Below are 27,040 nucleotides of genomic sequence, written 5' to 3'. Positions count from 1 at the left end.
ACACATTGCTGGTGCTGAGATCATTCTCCTGTAGAATCTTGGAGACACATGCTGCAGTTGCCTGCCTCACTTGTCTCTTCATTGTCGTTGTAAAAATCAAGCAAGCCATGCTTAATTCCGTCTGATGCAGAAAAGTAATGCATAGTTACTGGGAAGAATTTATTTTCTTCTGTTACAGATATGTGTTGACATTAAATTCTAAATTTCAATTTCATCTGCTGGACTCACATAAGGAGCTTTTTAAAAAGGCAGTTTTAACTGTTGAAATAAAAACGCTGTCTTAAGATGGCTGCCACAGGTCACCTGACCAGTCTACAACTGCAAGTTGGTCAAGCTTCTGGAAGCTTCCTATGTGGATTAAAATAGGACATGCCTAGACAACCCTCCTGTGGAATTTCACACCTGCTAATGTCAATGATTACTTCAAGGATGGACATAAATTTAAAATGGCTGCCACAATTTGCAACCTCCCATTTTGTCAGGATGGAGAAGGAGAGTCTACAGAGACAATGGCTACCCTGGAGGTGTTGATATTTTCTCCCTACCTCATCACATGGAAGAATGGGCCATTCAGGTGTGACGGCTTGGACATTAATCACCTAGGTCATAACACAAAGGCCAAAATCTTTCCAGACATGAGCTAATCAGTTATCTTCTGTGGAGTACACCATCATTATGATGTCGAAATCACCTTTTTGAAATTCATTTTATTAAAAGACTCTGCTTGCTTTACAGCAGTCTGCAGAAGTAACATCAGAAAGCGGAAGTAACATCAAAAAGCTGCTTGCCCCTTCTTTCTCCCTCTTTCTCAACTAAATTTAAGCCTGTTTGCTTTCAACAGACAGATAAATCCTAAAAAAAGCTTGATTTCCACAGCAGTATTCCAGGAAAGGGCAAACAATAGCTATAGCTTTAAATTTCGACAGCCGAAAAACAAAACTTTTGGATTGCTACAGCCGCTTGCAACCAGTGAGCTCTCAAAAATTGCCTTTTCTTGTTGAATTTTAATTTGGCCAATTTTGTAACTTGTATTTTTGCATGTTTGTGTGTGTGTATGTCTGCGACAGTCAGGAGGTGTGTTTACCTTTTTGCTGTTTTCATATCTTTACCTAGGTACGTTTTTAGCACAATAAAAACTAACCCCTTGTTTAAACTCAAGGAAACCTCTCTGGCTGAGTTCTTTGCCATTAGTACAAACAGTCAAGTACATACCCTGAATTGGCACATTCATCCTTATAAATTCTTTTTTTTAATAAACCTGTTACCATCAACTGAGGAGTGTGAAAAAGAGAGGGAGTCCATCCTCCTTTCTTCACCTGGTTGTAATATTCCTTTGTTGGAGGCATCAGATCCAACTGAAAAAAAAAAACTGTACCTTCTTATGATTTTGGTGCCAAAAAAGACTCTGTTATGCTGATTGATATCCATCCACAAGACACAAATTTCTCTAATTTCAGAATCGGGTTAAGTTCTTCGAAGCATTTTGTTTGCACAGTCTTGGTTTGCATAACTTGATTGGTGTAAAATGCTGTGGTAAACTTGCACCCTTCAACCACAGTCACCAGATTTTCTTGGGATGAGTCTCTTTTTGTTTAAAAAAATCATTTGTGGCATTCTTTTCTGTTGTTTCTCTGATTCCTTGTATTTTGTGTCCTCTGCGTGGCTGGTCAATGCTTATCTTCCCTCAGATATAATGACATGGAATGCATTTTGCTATAACTGTGTCGATTTTGCAAAACTAATTTATGAATGCATTTTTTTTGCATCATTCATCATTAAAACAGCAAAATTACTTTTTTTCTGCGCCGCTGTTCAACTGCTGCTCACCATCGTCATTCATGTTTTGGGCTTTTGTTTTGAAATATAATTTTTCTAGTGCTCGGCAGGGAGTGCAGTGAAAAAACAAGCAAAATTTGTGTGTACATATGCGCCTTTTATGGCAGAACTACCGGTTTGCATTATGTATTATGTCATTATATTGCCATGGGAAAGAAAAATGCAGTCAGATGATACCATTTTGTTTAACAATGAATGAACTTCCATTTGAATTATTTGCTTTTGTTATATTAATTTATTTTCTTAAAATATCCCATTAAAATCTCCCAGATTGCTCTCAATAGTCACCAGGATATAGATGCCAATTACGGTAGACTTCAGTCAATCCGGGAGGGCTGGCAACCCTAGATACCAAGTAGACCTTGTACAATTTTCACCTCCTCTTCTCTCTTCCACTTTTCTTCCCTACAGATGTTGACCATCTTAATTGGGCATGGTTCCAGAACTGTGGCCAACCTTTGATACTTTCCTCAAGGAGGTCTTTATTGAGCCATAAAATTCCCAAATCAATGTAATATTTTAAAATCCTCATTTTAAACACTTATCATGAATTTGAATTGCTGGAGTCCAATTCAAAACAAGCTTTCAATCATATACATAAATGGAAAATGTGAGTTGCCCAAAGTAGCAGGAAGAATAAAAAAGCAGAATATTATTTAAATAGAGACTGCAGAATGTTGTGGAACGGAGGGATCTGAGTTTCCTCGTACATGAATCACAAGAAGTTAGCATGCAGATGCAACAACTAGTTAAGACGGCAAATGGAATATTGGCCTTTACTACAAGGGAAATGGAGTATAGAAGTAGGGGAAGTCTAGCTACAACCGTGTAGGCCATTGGTGAGATCACACCTAGAGTACAGTCTTGGCCTTCTTATTTAAGAGGGATATACTTGCAATGGAGACAGTTCTGAGAAGATCCTCCAGGTTGACTCCTGGGCTGAAGGGTTCGTCTTATGAGGAAAAGTTGAGCAGATTGCCTATACTCATTGAAGTTTAGAAGAATGTTTTGTGAAAATGTCTAATTTCATGATTCATTTGTTTTAGAAATAGTTTTGGGAATTGAATTTTTAAATGTAAGGTAAATGGAAAAAAACCTGGGTTTGAGAGGCTGGTAAACAAAGCCTAAAGCAATTGCAGTTCAAAGGATAGACTGTTTACATAATGTGGTAAAGTGTGGTACCCCATCCCTTTAAGAGAATGCAAGTGTACTGATCATGTGACAGCACTGACGAATCACTGTACAGTGTGGGCAACTGGGAACTACAAGTCTAGTTCTGGAGGTTTCTGAGTGAGCACGTATGATCTGGCACTCTGTCCTATGTCTCAATAAACCATCACTGTTTATTCTCACATCAGTCTCTCCCCATTATTGATTGCAAACAGCAATTGATGAGAACTGCTGTTAGAGTTCGGTTGGCTATCAAACTCATTTAACCAAGATATAAAAGTGGCAATGATGATAAAGAACAAAAAGTGGCAACGATGATAAAGAACAAAAAAAAATAAATTTCAAGACAGGTGAGCAAAGCATTGGAAAGAGCATCTGTACTTGCCTTGTAAAATAGGCGACAGCATGAAATCGGAGCGGAAAGCAGTGCTGCAGTTTATAATGAAAATAAACCCTGCAGAATCGCGACAGCGGAGATCCTGCCAAAACCCAAGAAGAGCGCGAAACACAGCAGAGAAAAGCCGACAGCTGCAGAGGCAGAGTTAAAAAAAGGGTGACTGCCCTTAAAGGATAAATACATGAAAAATGGCTATGGACAGAAAATTATAAGAGACCCCAGAGACAACATGACAAACATCTAAATTCGTCATTACCTGGATAGCCTATCAGAAGTGCGGTCCCATTGCATTCGTTCACGTTGCTGGAGTTTGGGCGTGTCGATCCATTTGACCCCATTTCAAATGACTAATCTCAGTAAGTCGAAAGCCTAGCGTTCTTTTTTATTCTAACAACATTGCGGGGGAGGAGAAGAAGAGGGCGATTCTTCTGTCCTCAGGTGGAAGCAAAACATATGGGCTGATCAGCAGACTTACGTCATCTAGCGCCCTAGACTTGAAGACTTGCGACGAGTTAAAACAAATTGTACAGAGCCACCTGAGACCAAAACCCTCAGTTACTATGCAGCGCTTCAAGTTCAGTTCAAGGAACAGGCTTCCATAGGAGACAATTGCTGACTATGTGGCCATTTTAAAGGCATTAACTGAGCATTGCAAATTCAGAATATCCATTAGTGATATGTTGAGAGACCAGCTGATATGCAGGATTGGAGATGATACTATCCAAATGCGTTTGCTAACCGAACCAGTCTAGACAGCTAGAGTATTGCGTGCAGCTCTGGAATCCACATTTAGGAAGGATGTGATTGCACTAGAGAGAGTGCAGAAGAGATTTACCAGGATGTTGCCTGGGCTGGAGAGTTTTAGTTATGAGGAGAGATTAGATATACTAGGATTATTTTCCCAGGAACAGAGGAGATTGAGGAAGGACATGATTGAGGTGTATAAAATTATGAGGGGCATAAGTAGGGTAGACAAGAAGGAACTTTTCCCCTTGGTGGAGGGATCAATACCCAGGGGGCATAGATTTAAGATAGGGAGCAGGAGGTTTAGAAGGGATGTGAGGTAGCATATTTTCACCCAGAGGTTGGTGGGAATCTGGAACTCATTGCCGGAAAGGGTATTAGAAGCAGAGACCCTCATAACATTTAAGAATATTTGGATGTGCACTTGTGATGCCATGGCATAAAAGGCTGTGGGCCTAGTGCTGAAAAATGGGATTAGAATAGTTAGGTACTTGTCCGACCGGCACAGACTTGATGGGCTGAAGGACCTTTTTCTGTGCTGTAGACCTCTATGACAATATGACTCTAGACTTCAATAAGGCAGTAGAGTTAGCTACCATGATGGAGAGTGCTGTTGGAAATTCCGAAGTTATAAAAGGTACACAAAGTGGCGCCGTCCATCTGGTTGAGTGGGACAACCTGGCAACGAAAGGCGCAAAAACTTTGGACTCCACAGAAAGGCAGGAAACACTCTTTAGCTCCAGACCATTGAAAAACAATGGCACTGCAGTGAAAACTCACAAAATGAATGAGTGAAATACATCCAGGCCATCAATGAGCGAATGACAACTCAAACAAGTCAAGTGCTTTTTCTGCCACCATTATGGCCACATAATGCAGTGCTGTAGAGAAAGGCTAAAACAACACAATAAAGGCAAAAGGAAAAGTCATGAAATATGTCTCATGGAAGAGCCAGAAGAAATAGAATTAGACATCCATTCATTATATGACCTCAAAGTGGGTAGAACTGAGCCAATCCATGTAGTCATTACTTACAACCCAGTTAACGTACAACCCATTAAGATGCAAATTGATATGGGAGTGTTGATATCCATCATTGGAGAGCATACATTTAGATATCTGAGTAAAGGAACCCATCCTTTGAAGTTAGAAGTTACAGACGCAAAACTGAGGACATACATGGATGAAGAAATAAATGTGAAAGGGGTATGTCAAGAGTAGGTGCAGTATGAGGAACCATCTGCAAAATCACCCCTATTTGTAATGTCAGGTAGTGGACTGAGTCTCCTTGGAAGGAACTGGTTGGGAGAGATAAATCTTGAGGGCCCACTAAGTTCCCAATTCGAAACCATAAGTGTTGCTGCAAAAAAAAAGTACACAAAGACCCAATGAGAGAAGCCCATAGATATTACAGTTACACCGGGACAGAGTACAACCTGATATCAGCATCTTTCAAAAGGAAATGGAAAATCTCTTAAAGGACTTCAGCGTGCTACAAAATTCAATCAACTCCCAATTTATGCCACAAGAAAGATATGAAGAAGAAAAGGAAGAGTTAAACATGTCTCTGGCCGAGTTAAGGAATTAATTAGCTGAGAAGGGGCAACGATATGCGATTCTCCAGGAAACTATTGATGAGAATAGGAAATAATTGGAAGAGCTGAAGCAGCAGTTGCGTAAAAGCCTTGAGGTTTTAAAGCTAGAAGGCCCTGAATTCTCAGAAGAGTTGTTGGAAAACCCAACCACTGAGCTCATTTACATTCAGCTCATGCCTGAGTCTAGTCCAGCCAACAGCGAAATTAAAGAGAAGACAGAGATACGAGTCAATGCTACCAAGAAAAGGACACGGAGGAAGAAAAAGAGAAATTATTGACAGTCCTAGGAAAGAAAAACAAAAAAAATTTATTTTCCTTTTCCTCTTTCTCCTCACACATCATGTAGCTCATCGCTGTATTGCTTTGTTCTTGTTGCCCTTTATCTGTTTCAGCTTGGAGGGAAGGAGCAGCAGGAGTGAACGTGACTGCACCTGGAAGATGGTGAGATCATCTACTGTAGGACATAGTGGGCAACTGGCCATGAAAAAGGTCTCGGAAACACCAGCCAAGGTTGTTGGGCTACACCGCTGAACCCATCAAAGAAGGTCTCCTGAGAGACTTGACCTGTAAATAGTTATTGTGTAAATAGTTAATGTGTTTTAAGCTTGTTAGCTGTACTTTTAAGTAAAGGGGGAGGGATGTAGTAAAGTGAGGCACTCTGTCCCTTTAAGATAATGCAAGTGTACTGACCAATCTGATGAATCACTATAGAATGGGAAACTGGGAATTTTAAGCCTAGTTCTGGAGGCTTCTGAGTGAGCATGTATGATCCGGTGCTTTGCCCTATGTCTCAAGAAACTATCACTGTTTATTCTTAAATCAGTCTCTCCCCATTATTGATTGCAAGCAGTAATTGATAAGAACATAGGAAGCCGTGCAGTTAGAGTTTGGTTGGCCAATGAACTCATTTACTCAAGACATAAAACATAATAAGGTCAAAGTTAGAGCTGTGAAAATGCTGAATAATGGGTAACCCCTTTCTGAATCTTCACAGAGATGAGATGTCCACAGTTGTCTTCATAAGTATAAATTATTCATGTGGGTCCCAGATCAAAGAAAGATTTGAAAGCAGTGGGTAGATAAGGGAAGCTCTTAAGAAATCCCTTTGCTTTTCAGATCAAAGGACTGATTTAAAATGGGAGATAATTAGATTAAATCTCTACGTGGACATCCTAGGTGTGCCATGTTGCAGTGGGGATAGATTGCAGGGAGGCAGTTTTTTGTTTTGGTTTATCTGTGTCTTTCCTTACAGAAACTGTTATTCAGCATGGAACACTGAGAAAGCAGTGGTGACTCTGCTGGCAGCCAAAACAAGGAACATAGAGGCCATTAGGAACCGTTCCTGATATGGAATCACTAAGCAGAAATTGTGATTGGGGCCCATACTCAGATGCAAATACTCAATTCATGAGGAATCAAAACTGTCAGATTTGCCTGGTAAAGCTAACAGAAGAGATTGGCAGTGAAATCTTAGAGTGCATGTTATAACACAGCAGCTGATAAAGGCTGAATTATTTAAAATCCCAGAGGGAAATTTTAAACAACTGTCATAACCTACATTTTCAATTGGTATGTTTTGAGTTGCAGCTCTAAATTCAGGAATAAGACTACCAGTTCTTGAGGGGTTTTATATCAAAGTAATGAAACATTTATTAATTTATAAAAAAATTAAACACTTACACATGGCTACAAGTTACTACTATCATAACTTTTTAAGAATTCCTAAATTAATCTCCATTAAGGCAATAATAGCCAATAGACTTAAGCAAACATTAGGCAAAGCATTTTTCGCCTTACAAATTCAAAATGAGATTCCTTTCAGTTTGTTTCTTCGTAGACACAGTGATAGGCTTACGGGCTTACATCTTACATGTCTCTGACCTGTACACACAAACCCCTTTCTGTTATACCCAGCCTTCCCCCTTGAACGTAAATTCTCATTGTATCACCAGGCCCTTTGAAACCCTTTCATAGTACCAATTTTAATAGTAATATAAACATTGCTTGGTGTCCCTAGCTGGGTGCAAGATTTCACTCCCACTCTTGAATGCTCTATTCAACAAAATGCAAATATACCCTCTACCTTACTGTTTACATCTCAAAACTATTATACATCAAAGCACCCAGACCAGCTGGCTTTAATCCAATTTGCACACATGCAGACTAAACCTCTATTTAAAAACATAATTTCCAATAACATTGTATACATTAATATCTCTTCATGACAGAGCGGGAGCTCTGGAAGTCTAAATGCCAAGCTGGGAAACTGAAGGGAGTCGAAGTGGATTCCTGAGAGTTGTGGTTTGGTCCTGGGAGAAATGAAAGAATCCTCAAGATCCTGTAAAGCTTAAGGGAACACTTGGATGGAATAAAACACAGAACAAAGTGGCCTGTATTGCAAATATTTAGTTCATTGTCCATGTTAGTATTGTAGAGGTAATTTTTAGTTCCTGGGAAGATTAGTAAGCTAACTAAATTAAAATGCAAGACTTCAGAGAATTCCAGAACACTAAAAAAAAAGGCAGTTCTAAAGGTGATCCATGTTTGTTTAATAAAGTCAGATTAGAAGAAACAGAGCTACAAAATAGGGCTTACTTAGCTAAAGTGCTGGAGATGTGATGCCTTCAATGCTTGCAAAAACAAGGGGAAGAATTTCCTGTGCCCACTAGTGGCGCGCATGATAGGTGGCATGAGCAGACAATATGGCACAATCGGCTTCACAATGACAGTTTCCAGGGATTTTGCACGATGTCTACATCCTCAGTTGGTCACAGATCCCTGAAGTCTTCCAGGGTCCACAAAACCTGCAGGGATGACTTCTTGGGGACAAGGGCTACCCGCAGAGGTTCTGGCTTAGGACACCTGTGCGTGGTCTCAGACTGCAGCAGAGCGATAGTATAATGAGGCTCATGCTGCAGTTCGCACCTTGGTGGAGCAGACCATCAGGATATTGAAAATGAGGTTCCATGCTTGGACCAGCCTGGTGGAGCCCTGCAATACAGTCCGCTGAGGGTGTCACACATTGTCATCATCTGCTGTGCCCTTTGCAACCTGGTGCTCCAATGGGGAGACAAGCTGGCTGAGGAGGAGATGGAGAAGCTGCACGTATTCTCCAATGAGGATGAGGCTGAGGAGGTCCTCGGAGACTACGATGACTGGGATGAGGCCCTCATACTGGCTAGATGAGGCAGGCGTGCTTGGGAGGCCCTCATAGCTGTTAGATTTGTGGAGGATGATGATGACACACAGTGAGGTGATCCCATCGTTCCTCACATCGCATTTGTGAATGTTTAACTCCAGTCTGTCTTATGGCAGTGCGAATACTCTCTGTGAGAATGCTCCTGTCATGGAGAGGTGGTGGAGGCCCTAGAAGTCGCTCGATTGCAGGAGGATGATGATGACGTACATTGATGACACTCCATTAATCTTCACATAGCCTCTGAGAACGCCTGACTGCAGTCTGGCTGAGGGCAGCTCTCTTGTGCTCTGTGATCAGGGTCATATCATAGAGACTTAGTCATGAAACTTTAGAAGCATCTGATGCTTTGCCACCTTCAGCATCTGAGCCCCTCAGGAGCTGGAGCACAGCATGCTGAAGAGATGGGGTCCAGCCCCACCTTAAAGGTGCTGAGAGCATACTTGAGAGAATGAGAGAACTCTGTGGCGCCTGCCCACTACATCCTGGTAGCAACGACAAACACCACTGAGGTGCAGGCATTAGTAATGTGTCCAAGAAGGGTGAGGCTGGACCATCACTTTGGTCTGAAGGCTGCACAAAGCATAGGAAAGAGGCCCTGGACTGCGACACCTGCCTTTATTGAATGCATAAAGATTTCACATCTGAGTGACAAGGACGCTGCTCATCAGAACAAAGAGCCATAGGCAGTGAGACTTTCTTGGGGGTTTATTGACAATAGTTACCAGTATGTACAAGCAATTAACACCCATGCCTAGGCTGTGCAACTCATTCTCCTCACAAACCTGCTCCTGGGCCTGGCCAAGTTAGCCATTAACAGGTCCAGGCAGTGGGCGATCAAGGGGGTCGTCCAACCTGATTGCCCCTCTTCCGCGGCTACGTTCATGGCCAGGTGTCCCTGAAGAGGGAGCACGCAGTGTCTGCTGGCACCGTCGAGGCCTTCCATGCCCGCTGGGCACCGCGGGGACTGCGGTGCTTTATCAACACTGATAATCACATTTTGATTTGATGTTTGTAAGTTTCCTTTAAAATTTGTCTTTGGTTTTGCAGTTCCCTAATTTAGGTGCTGTGTTTATTTTGTCCCTGATTTTGTTAATTTAGTCTATTTGGTTGACTCCAAAAGAGTTAATTCTCCTTAACTGTTCTCACCCTGTCTTGGTGCTCCCTAAACCTGGAAGTGGAGGCAGCCTGTTGACTGCGACGCCCTGTCTGTGATGACTTTAGTGGGCATCCTCTGGAGGGCCTGCTTTGAGGGTCCTGTGTGGCAGTGGCAGCCTCCTCCTTCTTTGGAGCTAGAGCTGCTGAGGTCATAGGAAGAGGGGAATTGGATAGGCCAGACACTCAGAGTCACCTGACTGGATAGGCCCGGAGTGTGCACCTGAGGATCCTCCTCCTTATGGGTCCCTGGAGACCCCAGGCTGACTCTTGGAGGAGCACAGGTAGCTGGAGTGAGTTCGAGCTGCCCGACACCCCTCTCGCATACACAATATTGGAGGCCAACTGTGGCACCAGTGATGGAGTTGAGCCCACGCAGCAGTTCAGGAACGATGTCCTGGACCAAGGTCTCCATGGCTGCCACCATCCTACCAGTGTTGATCTCGGTGCTTTGACATGCCAGTGCTATCACCTCAGAGTGAAGGCGGACAGACTCCTCCATCGTGCCTTACAACCTGAGGAGTGCAGCGGACATCCCTTCCTGATGTTCCCGAACTTACCTTTGCAGCTCCAGCAACTGTGACATGACCGAGTCCAGAGGCTCGTCATCTGACTCGGACTCAGTAAATTTCTGGCCTCCGGAAGTCCCTGCCACTGCCTGCAGTGGATCAGAAAGTGTGATGTGCTCAACAGATTGTGAACCCAAGGCTTCTCTAAAGCTAGGTCCACCGAGCTGTGTGTCTCTGCACTGGTGGAGGATGTGGGTGAGTGCTGTGATAGGACTTTAGGGAGAGTGCGCCAAGATTACTCTTCAGAGGTTTCTTCGAGACTTGATTAGTGGCCCTGGATCATGGACTCTGTCAGCTGTTGGACATATATGCTTGCAAAATCAAGGAGAGATAATTAGTGCATGACAGTGGCCTGTGAAAGAGGACACATCACTCACAGCATGTTTGTCTGATAGATGTTGCAATGCTGGACCCTTGCTTGGTAGAGCAGCACCAACCTCACCGTCAGCACAGGACTGGTCCAGATCCTCACTGGCCAGCTGGATGTCTCTGTTTTCGAAGTCCGTGAGGACCTTGATTTCGGGCATTCCGCCACCCATCTGCGACCTCTCTCTCTTGTGTGCCAGCTTGTCCTGCATGGATATGGAAGGAGAAAGTGTAAGCAGGATGCCTGCTGGGCCAGATGGTAAATGTGCCTGTCTTGTGTGGGCGGTAAGTAGTCCCATGGATGGGATGAGGACAATGACAGTGAATGTGAGAGAGTGAATGGTGGTGTCCCTTGAACTGGCAGTGAGTGAGGGCCCTGTGGATGTGTGCTGGGTTTGTGAGTGCATGTGTTGAGAGTGATGAAAAGAGTGGCTTACACTGGCAGAAGGGGTGAGACCGTTCACCCTGTAGTGGCACTAGGTAGCTCTTTTGCAGGGCATTGATGCTGACCACTGCTCCCTCCTGTGCTGGATTGGTGACGCCACTACTTCTTCTGCAGCCAGAGCGGGGATAGAGGACATCACGGCAGGTCACCACAGCATCCAAAACGCCCTCAAGGGATGCTTCACTAAACCGGGCGGCTGCAGGCTTTTTGCCTTTCGGGGCCATCCTGTCTTCATTCATCCTGTAGCACTTGGTGACTGTCCTCTTCTGAAGGGTGTTGGCACTGACCACCGCTGCCACTGCCTCTGAAGCTGGATTGTCACGTTGCTGCCCATCCTGCTGCCAGAGCGGGGGTACGGGACATATCTTGGCAAGTCTCCATGGCAGCATTAAACTGGGGGGGTTGCAGTCTTCTTGCCTTTGAGGGCCATGTCTCCCCAGCAGAAGTAGTGAACTGGAAGCAATGAGCGCTGTGCTTGCAGCCTTTAAACATGGCGCCCAGGCTGATGCAATGGCAGGGTGATGAAGGGCGGGTGAAGGAGGAGTCCTCCTGGCAAGGAAATGGTGTGTTTCCCAGGATTGCATCAATAATGAGGTGGGCTCGGAATGATACAGTGTGAAAACCCGGTATTGCTGTCAGCGGTTAGCACGCCATTTTACCCACCCGGTACCGCACTTAGTGCAAGTTTGGGAAAATGCCACCTATGGGCGGTCCAGAGAGATATTTTGTTTTGGGAGTTGGAGCTAATTGGTTTAAAATCATCCTGTAAACGCTGGAAGATTATAAAACCCATTTACTTCATCAGATCAAAGAAGAAATTGGAAATGAGGGATAATTAATTAATTAGAGGACAGCCCAGAACAGGCTATGTCACCATGGAGATGTGTGGAGCTTATGGAGGTTATCTAGTTTCAGTTTATCAGGGTGTTTTTGCTGAGAGAGCTAGTTGCATTTTGGACCTGATGTGGTTTGCAACTCACAGAGAGGATAGCCAAAGTATATGACAGTTAGTTAGACCTGCACAGTAGACAAAGTAAAAACCTACCTCTATCAATGATTGTGTGCAAGGCAGATGAGGCTTAATCTCAGTTTGAATTTTGTGAGGGAACAGAATGACTGGAAGATTGTTCCACTAGTTTCAAACAAGGCATTCTACAATGGTCCTCCACAGAATCTTGTGCCAAAGAAAGCAACAAGCAGATTAGCTTGCAAGTATTGAAAGTAACTGGAAAAAGGGACTGAGGTATCCACAGTCAAAAGATGGTAAATTAAAGTTTTATCCTCGTGAATAGCTGGAGCTTAGGAGAATTAAAGATAGGGGACTGTGGCATACTTATAGGTAGTCCCTACAGAAAATAATAACTTTAAGATTGACATGTCTTAGAGAATTCTTTGGGGAAGCAGGAAGTAAACTTGAGTGCATAACATACATAGTTATAAACCATATTGTTGAATTTATAGTGTTAAGACTGCTTGTTTTTGTTTTATTTGTTCTACATTCAATAAAGTTTGTGTTTTGTTTTAAAAAAGTGAAATCTTGTGGCTTAGCTCTATTCTTAAGTGGATTTGGAGGTGTTTGGATTTCTCTTTAAATGTTAAGCATTCCAAACCAGATCGTAACACTTTTAAGATTTTCAGGTTTAAAGAATAAGGATTTATGAAATATAATAAAATAGTAGTACTTTGTTTAATTCTTGTACATTAAAAGTTTTTGTTAAAAACATGAAACTTTGTGGCATGATTCTTTTAGTTAATACCTGGGAGTTCCTTCCACCACCAATGAACAGTGGCAGCAGTATGTTCCATCTACACCAAGGCTCCTTAGGCAGCAACTTCCAAACCCATGACCACTACCATCTAGAAGGACAAGGGCAGCAGATACATGGGAACACCACCACCTGGAAGTTCCCCTCCAAGACACTCACCAGCCTGACTCGGAAATATATTGTTCCTTCACTGATGCTGGGTCCAAATCTTGAACTTCCCCCCTAACAGCACTGTGAGTGTACCTACACCACAGGGACTGCAGCGGTTCAGGAAGGCAGCTCACCACCACTTTCTCAAGGGCAATTAAGGATGGACAATAAATGTTGGCCTAGAAAAAAAACAGCAACTCTCACTATAACTGGATTGTACAATTATTCATTAGAGCTTTCAATGTTTAATGTAGTATTCTACTGCTAAGATGAGCTGGATTCATTCAAAGTTATTTTCTTTGAAGTTAGCTATCAAATATTTGATGTAGGAAAGGCAGTTAGGGGTGGCAAACATTGTGGCCCTGATATTTTTCTTTCCTTAAATTTCTCTGTGATTTTAAGTGACTGGAGGTAAATCTCTTGCCAGTGAATTAAATTGCATTAATTAGCCTCTCCTTAGTATGAAGCTGAAATTCTGATGATGGAAGTGTGACGCTTATATGATGGAAACTGCACAGATGTACCATTTTTCTAATGTGGATAGTTACTCTTTAAGCCTTTTCAGTTTGCAATTGGGATAGATTAAGTCTTTAGGCATCTGGCTAAATGAAAGTTATTATTTAAATGGTGTTTTTAAATTAAGTTTATTGTACATTCAGTTCATTTCAAAATGCATATATTTTCAAGCCATTCAACGCATCAGTGACTTGTACGGAATGGTATACTGTAAATGTCATTATATTATAAAAAATAGCTTTCTCATAGAACGTTCAGGTTTTTAATAATTCCACTTTAGCTCTGAAAACCAAAGCATTAAATGCATGCATTCCACCTTAAAATTTGCTATTGCAGTAGATTTTTCTATTTTTACCAAATATTCTTTTCTGTCACCTTTTTAAAATAATGAGTGGTGTTTCTTCTTTTAATTAATTTAAACAATTTATTTATTGGCAATAAAAAAAAAATCATCCTAAGATTTTAAGAAATTATTTCCAGTGTCACCATGACCCAAATAGGAATAGCTTCAGGTTGATAATTATCCTGCAGTAGCACATAGAAGAATTAACTCACCCACACCAGGGTATGGATTTTGCAGGCCACCTTGGAAAAGCAGGCAAGTGAATCCATAAAATAGGGTGCCATGCCATCGGTGGTGTGCCTGCTGTTGGTCCACATAGCCCCACACCTGCCACAATTTTACGAGCAGCAGAGGAGGCGTCAGTTTGATTATCTGGTCGTAGTCCAATTTAGGCACCTAAATCAACAATTAATGTCCCCTTAAAGGCTTCATCCCACTGCCGCTCAGATTTAACAGTTGGCAGGAGCGGCCCGTGTCCAACATGCAGCCTGATAGGTTTGACCCTGTGAGCTGCAGGCCAGTGAAAGGCAGGACAGGGAAGGGATTACCGCCCTTTTGCATCCCCTGTGCCAATTGGAGGCCTGCACACAGTTTTTTCCCTGAGTTCACCCTATCCCCTGCCCTATCCAACATGTTCCCCCATCCCCCTCACCAGGACCTGCCAGCTCAGCCCAGGTGAGATCCTGGACATAACTGCAGGTCCAATCCGTTGCTGATTGCCTCAATGTCCTAACTGCTGAGCTTGTCAGCCTCCAATTGACTGAAAGCTCTATGAGATATGACTTCCTCTTGGAATAGGATAGAAGTCTTGCCTAGTAATTACTAAAGGCCCGTTGGCCATAAATTTAAAGTGGGGGCGCTGGCTGAGTGGAGATGGACTTGCCCCCAACATTTATGCTGGAGTATGGATAGCCAGTTCACAGTGCATAATCCAGCCCCACAACCATAAGAAAGTTGACTCGAATGTTCTTGTCCTCCCTCTGCTCCAACAACTTCTGACCTGGATTTACATGAAGTTTTGTTCTCTCCCTACTGTCCCTGAGATATGTTTTGTGGCTTCCAAACTGGCTACCCACAAAGACTGCAGTCTTCACCACCAGCCATGCACACAGATAAAAATAAAATCCTGGGATTGGTTGGGGTGGGGGGAGTGCGGTGGTGGGGAGATGTTACCTTATGAGGAAAGGTTGGACACATTGGGTCTGTAACCATTGGAGTTTAGAAGAATGAGATAATATTCTTGAAACATATAAGATCTTGAGGAGACTTGACAAAATGGATGCTGAGAGGATGTTTTCCCTTGTGGGAGAGAACTGAACTAGGGGACACAGTTTAAAAATAAAAGGTCTCCCATTTAACTTGAAGATGAGGAGAAATTTTTTCCCTGAGAGTCATACGTGTGGAGCAATCTGTTCCCCAGAGAGTCACAGAAGCAGGGTTATTGAATATTTCTAAGACAGGTAGATAGATTCTTGACTAACAAGGGAGTCAAAGGGTATATGGGGCAGGCAAAAAGTAGAGTTGAGGCTCTAATCACATCAGCCATAATCTTACTGAATGTCGGAGCAGATTCAAGGAGCTAAATGGCTTACTCTTACTCCTAATTTGTTTGTATGTATGTATGATACATTAAGGAGATGAGTGTAATTGTAAGTAGGAGAGAGAGCAGTGAACACTGGCATAGTTGATCCAACCCTGAATTAAGTTTTTGCTGATAGTAGCTGGATTGTGGGTCAGAACTCTGCCTGCCTAAATGTACTGCAACTGGTCCCTTTATTTCTGCTCTGGCCCAGACTTTGAGACTTAGGCTTCAAGGATACCTACTGCTGCTGAGTTCCTTTGCTGAAACTCTGTAGACCCCAGTACCTCAGCAGCTAAGAGGTGCTGCCCATGTCTGATCCCACCAAAAACAGCTGCATATCCTAGTGCCAAATAGCATCCCTCAGCTAAAAACTAGATGTATACCACTCAATCCTTTCCCAATAGTCTGCATCACTAAACTGCCCGCTAGGAATTTGAGCAAGTTTCCTATCCCTCCAACCTCTGATCTCCAGCAATCACAGCAGCAAAACGCTCAGTATGGAGGACTGCATCAACCAAAAGGACAAAAATCTTTAAACAGTGAGAGAAGAACATGATTATTTTCCTCTTACTCTCTTCAGAAAAAAGTTCAGGTTTAAGTTGCAGCAGTTAGGTTGAAGGACAAGTCAGGAGATTGGTTGGAATATGAAAAAAAGCAAAGAATGACTAAAAGATTAGTAAGGAGGGAGGAATTTGAGTATGAGAGAAGGATAGCTAGAAATATAAAGAAAGACAGTAAGAGCTCCTAGAGATATTTAAAAAAGAGTTAGCAAAGTGAGCTTTGGTCTTATAGAAAGCGATTCTGGGGAGTTAATAATGGAAAATAAGGACCTGGCAGATGAATAGGTATTTTGCATCGGCCTTCACCAAAGAGGATACAAGTAACATCCCAGAAATAGCTGTAAATAAGGAATTGGAAGGGAGGAAGGAACTCAAGAAAATTACAATCACTAGGGAAGCGGTACTTATCAAACCGCAGTTCCAACAATTTGCTAAGTCCCCGGTCCTGATGCTTTTCACCCTAGGGTCTTAAAAGTAGTGGCACGTGAGATAGTTTATGTGTTGGTTTTAATTTTCTAACATTTGCTTAATTTAGGGAAAGTTCCATTAGATTGGAAAATAGCTAATTCAAAAAGAGAGGGAGACAGAAAGCAGGAAACTATAGGCCAGTTAGCTTAACATGTGTCATAGGGAAGATGTTAGAAGCTATTATTAAAGATGTTTCATAAGACATTGAGATAAATTGAAGGTAATCAGGCAGAGTCAACATGGTTTGTGAAAGGGAAATCATGTTTAACCAATTTATTGGAGTTCTTTGAAGAGGTAACAGGTGCTGTGGATAAAGGGGAACCAGTGGATGTACTGTACTTAGACTTTCAGAAGGCATTTGATAAGGTGCCTCATCAAAATTATTGCAAAAATAAAAGCTCATGGTGTAGGGGTAACATATTGGCATGGATAGAAGATTGGCTAGCTAACAGGAATCAGAGACTAGGCATTTTCTGGTTGGCAAGATGTGATAAGTGATGTGCTACAGGAATCAGTGCTGGGGCCTCAACTTTTTGCAATTGTAGTAAATGATTTGGATGAAGGGACCAATGTATGGTTGCTAAATTTGCTGATGACACAAAGATAGGTAGGAAAGTAAGTTGTGAAGAGGACATAAGGAGGCTACAAAAGGATATAGATAGGTTTGAGTGGGCAAAGATCTGACAAACGGAATATAATGGGAAAATGTGAGGTTGCCCATTTTTGCAGGACGAATAAAAAAAGAGGCATATTATTGAAATGGTGAGAGATTGCAGAGCTCTGAGATGCAGAGGGATCTGGGTGTCCTAGTGCATGAATCGCAAAAGGTTAGTATGCAGGTGCCACAAGTGATAAGGAAAGCTATAAAATGCTATTGTTTATTGTGGGGGGAATTAAATACAAAAGTAGGGAGATTATGCTTCAGCTATACAGGGCATTGGTGAGACCACATCTGGAGTACTGCATACTGTATTGGTCTCCTTATTTAAGGAAAGATGTAAATGTGTTGGATGCAGCTCGCAGAAAGTTTACTTGATTCATACTCTTGAATGGACAGATTGTCTTATGAGAAAAGGTTGGACAGGCTAGGCTTGCATCCACTGGAATTTAGAAGAGTAAGAGGCGACTTGATTGAAGCATATAAGATCCTGAGGGGGCTTGACAGAATGGATGTTAAAAGGATGATTCCCGTTGTGGGAGAATCTAGAACTCGAGGTCACAGTTTCTAAATAGAAATATCCCATTTGGGATAGAGGTGAGGAATTTTTTTTTTCTGAGGATTGTGAGACTTTAGAATTTTCTTCCTCAAATGCTGGTTGAGGCAGAGTCCTTAAGTTGGCAATTGAAAGCGATTTTTTGTGGCCCGACCACTTATACGGTTTGCAAACGGGCCAATCGGCCAGGCAGTCTTTACATTTTGCGCAAACCTTGATCCAGAGCGGGATGAAATCCCCGTGGGGAAGTAAAGTGAAAAGAGATTTCTGGGGACTTTTTTTATGAGGTATGCTTTCAGGTGCTTGGTTGTGCTGCATGGACATATTTCGCAGCATTTTTGTTGTTTTGTTTATTCTGTGGAGGTCTGCAACTCCCTGAGGCAACAGTCTGCCTTCACTGCCTTCACTGGAAGCGGTCACCAGCACCTGCGGTGATGTCAGCGCCTGCCCTCTTCCTGCCCCCACTGGCAATGCTGAGCCTTTCTCAGCACGTGTTTCATGCTGGCTGACTGTTAATTGGCCAAACAATGTGGAATTGCAGTAGGGAGTTGATTGTGGTTGGGGGCTCGTTTCCCGTCCCTGCCAATCACGCACGCACAATAAGTGAAAAATTTCAGCCCTTGAATAACTTTAAGGCAGATGTAGATAGATTCTTGATAAGCAAGGGGGGTGAAAGGTTATCAGGGGCAGGCAGCAATGTGAAGTTGAGAACAAAAGCAAAAATACCTGGAAAAACTCAGCAGGTCTGACAGCATCTGCGGGAAGGAATACAGTTAACGTTTTGAGTCCGAATGACTCTTCATCAGAACCAAGGAAAAATAGAAAATAGGTGAAATATAAGCTGGTTTAAGGGGGGGTGGGGCAGGTAGAGCTGGATAGAGAGCCAGTGATGGGTGGAGATTGCCAAAAGATATCATAGACAAAAGGACAAAGAGGTGTTGACGGTGGTGATATTAGCTAAGAAATGTGCTAAAGGACGAGCAAGGGACAGATAGCCCTAGTGTCAGTGGGGTGGGGGGGAATCGAAATAGGCTAAAAGGTAGAGATAAAACAATTGATGGAAATACATTTAAAGATATTGGAAATATGTGGGAAAAGAAAGTTGAAGGTTAGGATCAGATCAGCAATGATCTTATTGAATGGCAGAGCAGGCTCGAGGAGCTGAGTGGCCTATTCCTGCTCCTAATTTGTGTGTTCGTATGGACAAAAGTCGAACACCCCGTTGGGGGGTGGTGGGGGGGTTGGGGTGGTTTGTGCGGGGGCAGGCATGGGTACACAGCCGATTGGTGCCCCTGATCGGCTGGGTACCGCCATTTTCCGTGGGAGGGCCAATTAAGACTCACCCAGCGTGACACATGCCTGGAAGCGCTGTGCGCTCCCTGTGCGGGGAGGGGGTTGGGGGGGCGGTGCATTTGCGTCAAAGAGCGCAGAAATCTCCCTGAGGCACAGAGGTGGCTCAGGGAGATTAGTTTTAAGTTTAAACAGTTTAATAAAACGTTGAAAATTTTTTATGACTTGTCCCCTCATGTGAAACTGTCACATGAGCTGGGACATGTGCAATCATTTTAATAAAAATTTCTCTGAAAATTTTAAATCATTCATGAAACCTCATCCCGCCAGTGGGTGAGGTTCCATGAAAAATGGGAAGGCTGCCTGGGCTCTTCGCCTGCCCGCCAACCTTAAGGTTGGACGGGCAGCTCGGCTGATTGCCTTAATTGTTTTTTAACAGGCCTTAATAGGCCTTTCACATCAGGCTTGCATCCTGACATCAGCATGTGTCATTTAGATTTTCAGTTTGGCAGGCGCATAGCCGAGCCGGCTACGTGCCCGCCGAACTGAAAATCTAAATGACACATGGTGATGTCGGGATGCAAGCCTGATGTCACCCGGTGTCATTTTATACCTTGGTGAGTGGGCCCCGAGGGCCTCTTCCCTGCGCTTTAGTGTAGTCTTCAGACCAAAGTGATGGTCCAACCTCACATTCCCTGGACACAGTACGGATGCCCGAACCTCGATGGTGCTTGTCATTGTTGCCAGAATATAGTGGGCATGTGTCGCAGAGTTCTCTCATTCTCTCTATGTGCTCTCAGCACATTTAAGGTGGGGCTGGACCTCATCTCTTCAGCATCTGTGACCAGTGATGCTATGCTCCTGAAGGGCTCAGGTGCTGAAGGTGGACAAAGGATCAGATGCTTCTAGTTTCATGGCTGCGTCTCTATGATATGACCCTGATCAAGAGTGCAAGCGAGATGCTCTCAGACAGGAGTCAGACATTCTCAGAGGCTCTGTGAAGATCTATGGAGTGTCCTCACTACATATCCTCATCATCTTTCTTCAATCGAGTGACTGTTAGGGCCTACCCTGCGTCTCCATGTCAGGAGCATTCTCACAGAGGGTATTCGCACTGCCATAAGCTAAACTGGCATCAAACGTTCACAGATGCAATGTGGGGATCTATGGGGTCACCTCACTGCATGTTGTCAACATCTTCCACAAATCTAGCAGCTTTTAGGGCCTCCTGAGTGCGCCTGCCTTGTCTAGCCAGTGTGAGGGCCTCATCCCAGTAATTGTCGTCTTCGAGGACCTCTTCACCCTCATTCCTAGCGGCATCCTCCTTATTTGAGGACAGCTCGAGCTCCTTCATCTCCTCCTCAGCCAGCTCATCTCCCCGTTGCAGTGTCAGTTTGCAAAGGGTGCAGCAGATGACGATGATGCGTGATACCTTCTGCGGACTGTATTGCAGGTCTCCACTAAACCGGTCCAGGCACTGGAACCTCATCTTCAGCATCCCGATGGTCTTGGATTGCAGGATGAGCCTCATTATACCGTTGCTCTGCTGCATTCTGGGCCGCCACATGGGTGTCATCAGCCACGGTCTCTGCAGGTAGCCCATGTCCCCGACGAGCCATCCCTGCAGCTTCTGTGGACCCTGGAAGACTTCAGGGATCTGTGACTGACTGAGGATGTAGGAGCCATGCACACTCCCTGGAGACCGTGCGCACACCTGCAGGATGTGTTTCTGGTGGTCGCCCACCAGCTGCACATTCAACGCGTGGAATGCCTTGCAATTGATGTAGTTCACCGCGTGTTGCGACGGAGATCTGAGCGTCACATGAGTGCAGTTGATCACTCCCTGCACCTGTGGGAAACCCGAGATCTGGGCAAACCCAATCGCTCTTGCATCCTGGCTGTTCTGGTCCTGGGCGAAATGCAGAAAGTTGCGTGCCCTCACAAAGATGGCATCTGTGACCTCATGGGTGCATTTGTGGGTGGAAGCTTGTAATATCCCACAGAAATCACCTGTGGAGCCCTAAAAGGGGCCACTGGCATAGAAATTGAGCGCCCCGGTCACTTTCACGGCCACTGGCAGTGAATGCCCTCCATATCACATGGCACAAAATCCTGCAGTAGGTGGCAGATATTGACCGACCAGTTCCCTAGACATTACCAATCTTTGGCGACATGGGTTCTCTGTCATCTGCAGGAATGAAAGGCGGTGTCTATAGAACCTGGGTATTGCTAGGCGCTGACCAGTGACGACTCGCTGTGGCTCTTTGGCGGTATGTGTGGGGCACTCAGCTGTCCTTTCTTCCTTAGGGTGCTGCTCCTGCCTCTGCGCAGCCAGGATTCTCAGTCACTCCCTCCTCCGTCGTCTTTGCTCTCTGTAGGCTGTTCACTAGTTCACCAGACTCCGTGATCCTGATGTGCTCCTCCTGCAGGATGAAAGAGAGAGACACATGGTTAGCATAAGTGTACTAAGGACCTGTCCTGGTTAAGTGTAAAGGTCCCTTAATGCTTCATGGAGAGTGTTGGCCACCATTTGGATGGCCAGAGCTTCATAACTGCCCGAAACTCCACCCACCTCTGCCCCACTCCACCCGACTGATTGGCGGCAGCTTCGCCCATTGGACTGCATGCTGTGCTCTCAGCTCAGGCACAGGCATTCTCCTAACCCGCACTGCAAGGCTGCACTTTTAACTTGAACTATGAGGGAGACTGGTCCAAATCGGGATGCTGACATTGCATGGGACTGTTAGCACCTCTAGCAGTGACTGCTTTAGCAAGGAGATTGTGCAATGTGCGCAGTTGTCCAACTGTTCTGCAGCCCACTAAAACGTTCATGGCTTTGCAGTCTGGGGGGTGGGGGTGAAAAACTTTGGAGCACTTGGTGGCATTTTGATGCTTCTGTGTTGCTTGAGTGGGCAGGTAAGTTAGAAACCCGATTCCAATCATATCAATTTGGCTGTCAAACTGTCTTAGCTGCAGAGGAATGGTCACTTTATACAGATTTCCCTAATGCGTGGCTGCTTCCCTCACCCACCACCGCCCCCCCCGCCCCACCCCCACCCCGACCCCGACCCCGACCCCGAATGCTATATTCAACGCAGGGCAGCCCTGGCGCCACCCCCCCCCCCCCCCTCCCCCCCAAGTCACCTGAACTGCAGGGCTGCCCTTGACCTCCCCCCACAATGCTCCTCAAGCTTGAAGTCCAACAGGTGACCTTGGTGAGCACTGCACATCGTTGCTGTGTACTTACCTCTGAATTCCCCTCAAAATGCAGCCCGCGAAGTGCACACCTTTCATGTGCTGTTGTGAAACACGTCGGCGTGCTTTCCCTCCGGCATGGATGGACAATGCAGTGGGGGCGGCGGGTGGGGGTTGGGGGGGGGGGCGCGGGTGTTGTTTGGGGGTGTGGGGGGGGGCGGGGGAGCGATTCCAGTGGGCTGGCCTAGTAATGATATGCAGATGTATTACAATTCCTGATGTCCAATGGCGGGAAATGCGGCCATCATTGGCAGGCTGAGTGGATGACTGCGAACTGGTTTCACGCTGTCATGAAACTGATTGCGAAATATTGTCCACTCACGCCACCGAATACGGCCAACCAGCGGGCACGGAAAATCCCATCCTGTGTTTGAAAAAACTAGATGTAGAAGTTTAAAGTTGCAGCAGGTTGTACTGGATTTGGTTGTGAGTTTATAGGCTTTGAGGGAAAATTAGGTAATGATGCACCATTAATAAAATAAAATAATCCTTTACACAGTAATCCATAAATAGCAACATTTCCATTATTTCACCACATTTTTTTTTCATTTTGAAATCCCCATCTGCCTTTATTTCATAGCTGCAACGTGTGCCATTTCTGGAATAGGCAAAATGGGTTTTCTGTGAGGTTGTTGCATGGAATGAGCTCTTTAAAATCTCATTCAGATTTCAGTTTTGAAATAATGCCTCTGTAAGTAGCTGTAATCATCTTATCTTCTTGCATTAGGTAAAAGTTAATCTGTACAGCATTTCAGGAATTCTGATAACTGCAACCATTTCTGTTATATGTTTATGTATTTAACCCAGTACTAAAGTTGAAAACAAATCGATGGAATAATTTTAATGTTGAACAATCTGGAAAAATCAACTCTTTGAATATGAAATTCTCAAACAAAACTTAATGTGCTAGAAGATGAAGATACACCATGGTGGATTTCTTTATGTGCTAGACTGCCAGCTGACTAAAACAAAAAGAAACTAAGGAAAATATATAATCTAGACAGGAGATTACAAAAGATAGCATACAAAATCAAATATCTTGCTAGATAAAAGCGTTTATAATCCTTTGGGTGTTGAGACCATTAATGAAATGATTGATTTTTATAAGTATCTTCATTAAGACCCTGTATGATCCCAAATCCCAAAAACGTATTGATTAAATTGGGCTTTAATGGTACTTCTCTTTTATTAGTCCTCATTACGATCTGTTAAAAATATAGATAAACTCAGTTCATCAAGAAAGATATTCCATAACTAAGGTTGCAATCGGTGCTGAGTGCAGTAGTAAAAAACTTTAACTCATTCCTAGCATCCTGTTCAGTTTGTGAGTCATATTCATACTCTTGGGGCTGAATGTTCACCATGGAGCTAGGAAACAGGAGCTGGGTTGTTTTCAGTCAGAAACCCACCTTTGGTGGGAAACTAGTCAAAGGTAAAATTTTCACATGGGGAAGCCCTTAATTGGCATGGAGATAGATTTCTTGTCCACTTAGAGCCAGTGGAGATGGGTCAGATGCAGTGTGGGACTTATTTAAACTCCCACAGAAGCCATCACTGAGGCTGTTGGTTTTCCTAAGGGAGAAATCTGCTGATTATACCAAAGCCTTCCATAATGCCAGAGGGAAGTGAGATGTCACAGGAAAGTCAGGGGCCTAGCACCCGGGACAGGGTTGCCTCTCACTTCATCAATACCAACATGGATCTGATGATGGAGGTGTGAGAGAGGTGGGAGGTCCTTTTCCCAGAGGGTGGCAGGAGGTGTCACCTCATCATGTATCTGAGGCACTTCTCTATTCAGCATCTTCTCCTTCCACTGCCCCCTCCTCTCTCACCTTTTTGTGCTCTTTCCTAGATGAGTTGTCTCTTTCCAGGGATTCATTGTTCTCAAAGTTCACAGCTGTCTGATGAGCCATGTTATGGAGAGCTACAATGCCTGTGATTTTGCAGGAGGGCACTGGACAATGCCACCTACCTGGCCCAGGCATTGGAATCACAACTTCAGAAGCCTGATGGCCAGCTCAATATTGGTCCTACTAAATAGTTGGCTTTGGTTGTATCACCTCTGTAGAGGGGTAAGTAGCCAGGTCTTAAAGGAATATCTCTTGTCCTCTAGGCACTTGGGCTTGGAGTGATGAGTTGAGGCAGCCTACACTGGCAGAAGATGAAAGAATCATGACAGCTTTCAGGAAAACAAATGCACAAATGCAACCTGTGGTTGCAGGCTAGTTGAATGTTGAAGTGGAAGCCCTTCCTCTTGATAACTCTGAATTGAGCAGTTACTGAGTGCCTTGATGGCTACATGTGTGCAACTGAAGATGACCTGCACTTAGGGGAATCGTGCAATGATGACGATACCCAATTCCCTCTGTTCAATCGAAGCCTTGTCTGCCACGAAATGAATGTACTGTCCAACCCTGATAAAGAGGGCATCAGTGACCTGTGATATGCTGTGCTGTGCAGCTGCTTGTGAGATTCAATCAGGGTCTACAGCAATCCTTGAAATCAACCAGGGGCATAGAAGTTCAAAGCCACAGTGACTTCGGCAGCTGGGCATGGCAACCAGAGGTATGAGGTCTTTGGCAATGAGAGTACAGATGTCCCTAGCCATCTACCTGGAGAGTCGCAGTCTCCTGCGGTGCTGGGCCTTGTTCATCTCCAGGTGGTTCATATTGTGATGAGGGTACGGACTCCATTGTCTTCCTGCCCTGTTTTTTTCTCCCATGCCCTCCTGTTGTCAGGGTGTCAACCTTCCTGTGGAAGGTTTTGCTCCTCATTGCCATTTGGCCCAAAATTTGACCGTTGTGCTCCCATTACAGCTGCTCCATATGAGAAGTTGCTGCCCAATTGCCAACTGTCCTTGCCAGCTTTGCCCCTTCTCTTCTATCCCCATGATGCCAGGAGATTGCTGATTCCATTCAATGCCCAGGTGCTGAGTGTCTACCCTCGTGGCACCTGTGCAGTGCCAAGAGCACCTCTGCACCAAGTGCTGAGTCACCTACAATCAGATCAGCCTTACAGATCTTACTGAATGGCGGAGCAGGCCGAGTAGGCTGAATGGCCTACTCCTGCTCCTATTCCTTATGACCTTATGACCTTATTTTCCCTGCTGACATGGGGGCATGATGATGCCCTGGGGCAGCCATGGCTGGCTCAACACTCTGTATCCTTCTCCCTTCAGCAGGTTTGTTACTGAAGGCACAGGTAACCCATGAGCTTCTTTAAAAATTTCAAGTTTCAATCTTGACAAGCTCTAAGCGAGCTTTTAAGCAGTTGTAATTCACCTTAATTGGGAGGAGAGCAGGATTCCTGTCCTGCCATCCCTCTTTCCTAAAAAACATTGCCAGCACTGGGGAATGGCATCCTGTAACTGACACACTGCCCGGCATAGGTATTGTCGTGGCCCTGCTGCCTCTGTTCTCACGTCCAAGGACCCCAAAAGTTCAACTCTTGGCTTTGCCATGCTTGAGGTTTTATTCAATGATATGGCCATCTCAGTCCACTTCTTACTCTTACCATTCACATCTTATTTCCCACCTGACTTTACCCTTCCCTAGCCAGAAAGGATTTCCAACTAACTCCTTCAACAATTCACACTATACGCTTAACTCCTACTTCCCTGGCCCTCAACCTGTCAGGCACCATTTCCTCTGCTGACCTGATATACTGTCCTTGTTCCATCAAGTTACTCATGATCCCACCCCCACCATGCCCTTCACCTATCTTGGGTGTACACTGCACATGTTGGTCTTGTTGCTCAATGCTAAATTTAGCGTAACCATTCCCATTATTGCACAATTACGCCTCCACAGTTAAGGACTTCTATGACATTACCATTTTGAAGGGCAAGATCAACCTGCAATTTCTTTCTCTATGCCAAACTACCTCCCCAAATCCATTTCCCTTACCATTTCCACTTTCACCTCTGCGTATATTACTAAATGCAAGAAGATTGCGGATTTCTTAATCTCGAAGAATGAGCCATCTATGCCGTTACCTGAGATGTCACACTCCTCCTTGCTCACCACCAATCACTTCACAATCCTCTTTTCCTTCTAATATGGCCCTGCATAAACCTGCAGTTTCCTCCTTGCTCCTCACATTTGTTCTTGGAATCAAGAGTGGAGGAGACAGGGGAAAGGAGTTTAAAAGAATGATTTGTAGTATTGAAAAGAAGCAAAGGATAATCCTGCAATAGCAAGCAGTGATGGCAAATGAAAGCAGGGCCCAGTTAGTACTTTATATCATTCAGTCAGATCTGATGGTGAATGGTTAAACCAGTTGTTTGCCGTATGGTTCAAGTCGATGTGTTTAGATTGAAAGGAGGGCTTAAGAGAACCGTATCAGTGGGAATGGCCAGTGTGGAGCAGATGGTTTTACTGGGAATGACGTCAGTGAAGGTGAGGGTGCAGTTAACCAAATCGGT

The sequence above is a fragment of the Carcharodon carcharias genome, chromosome 11 (assembly GCF_017639515.1).
Source record: "Carcharodon carcharias isolate sCarCar2 chromosome 11, sCarCar2.pri, whole genome shotgun sequence".
Classification (NCBI taxonomy): domain Eukaryota; kingdom Metazoa; phylum Chordata; class Chondrichthyes; order Lamniformes; family Lamnidae; genus Carcharodon; species Carcharodon carcharias.
Note: the sequence above shows the minus strand (reverse complement) of the source record.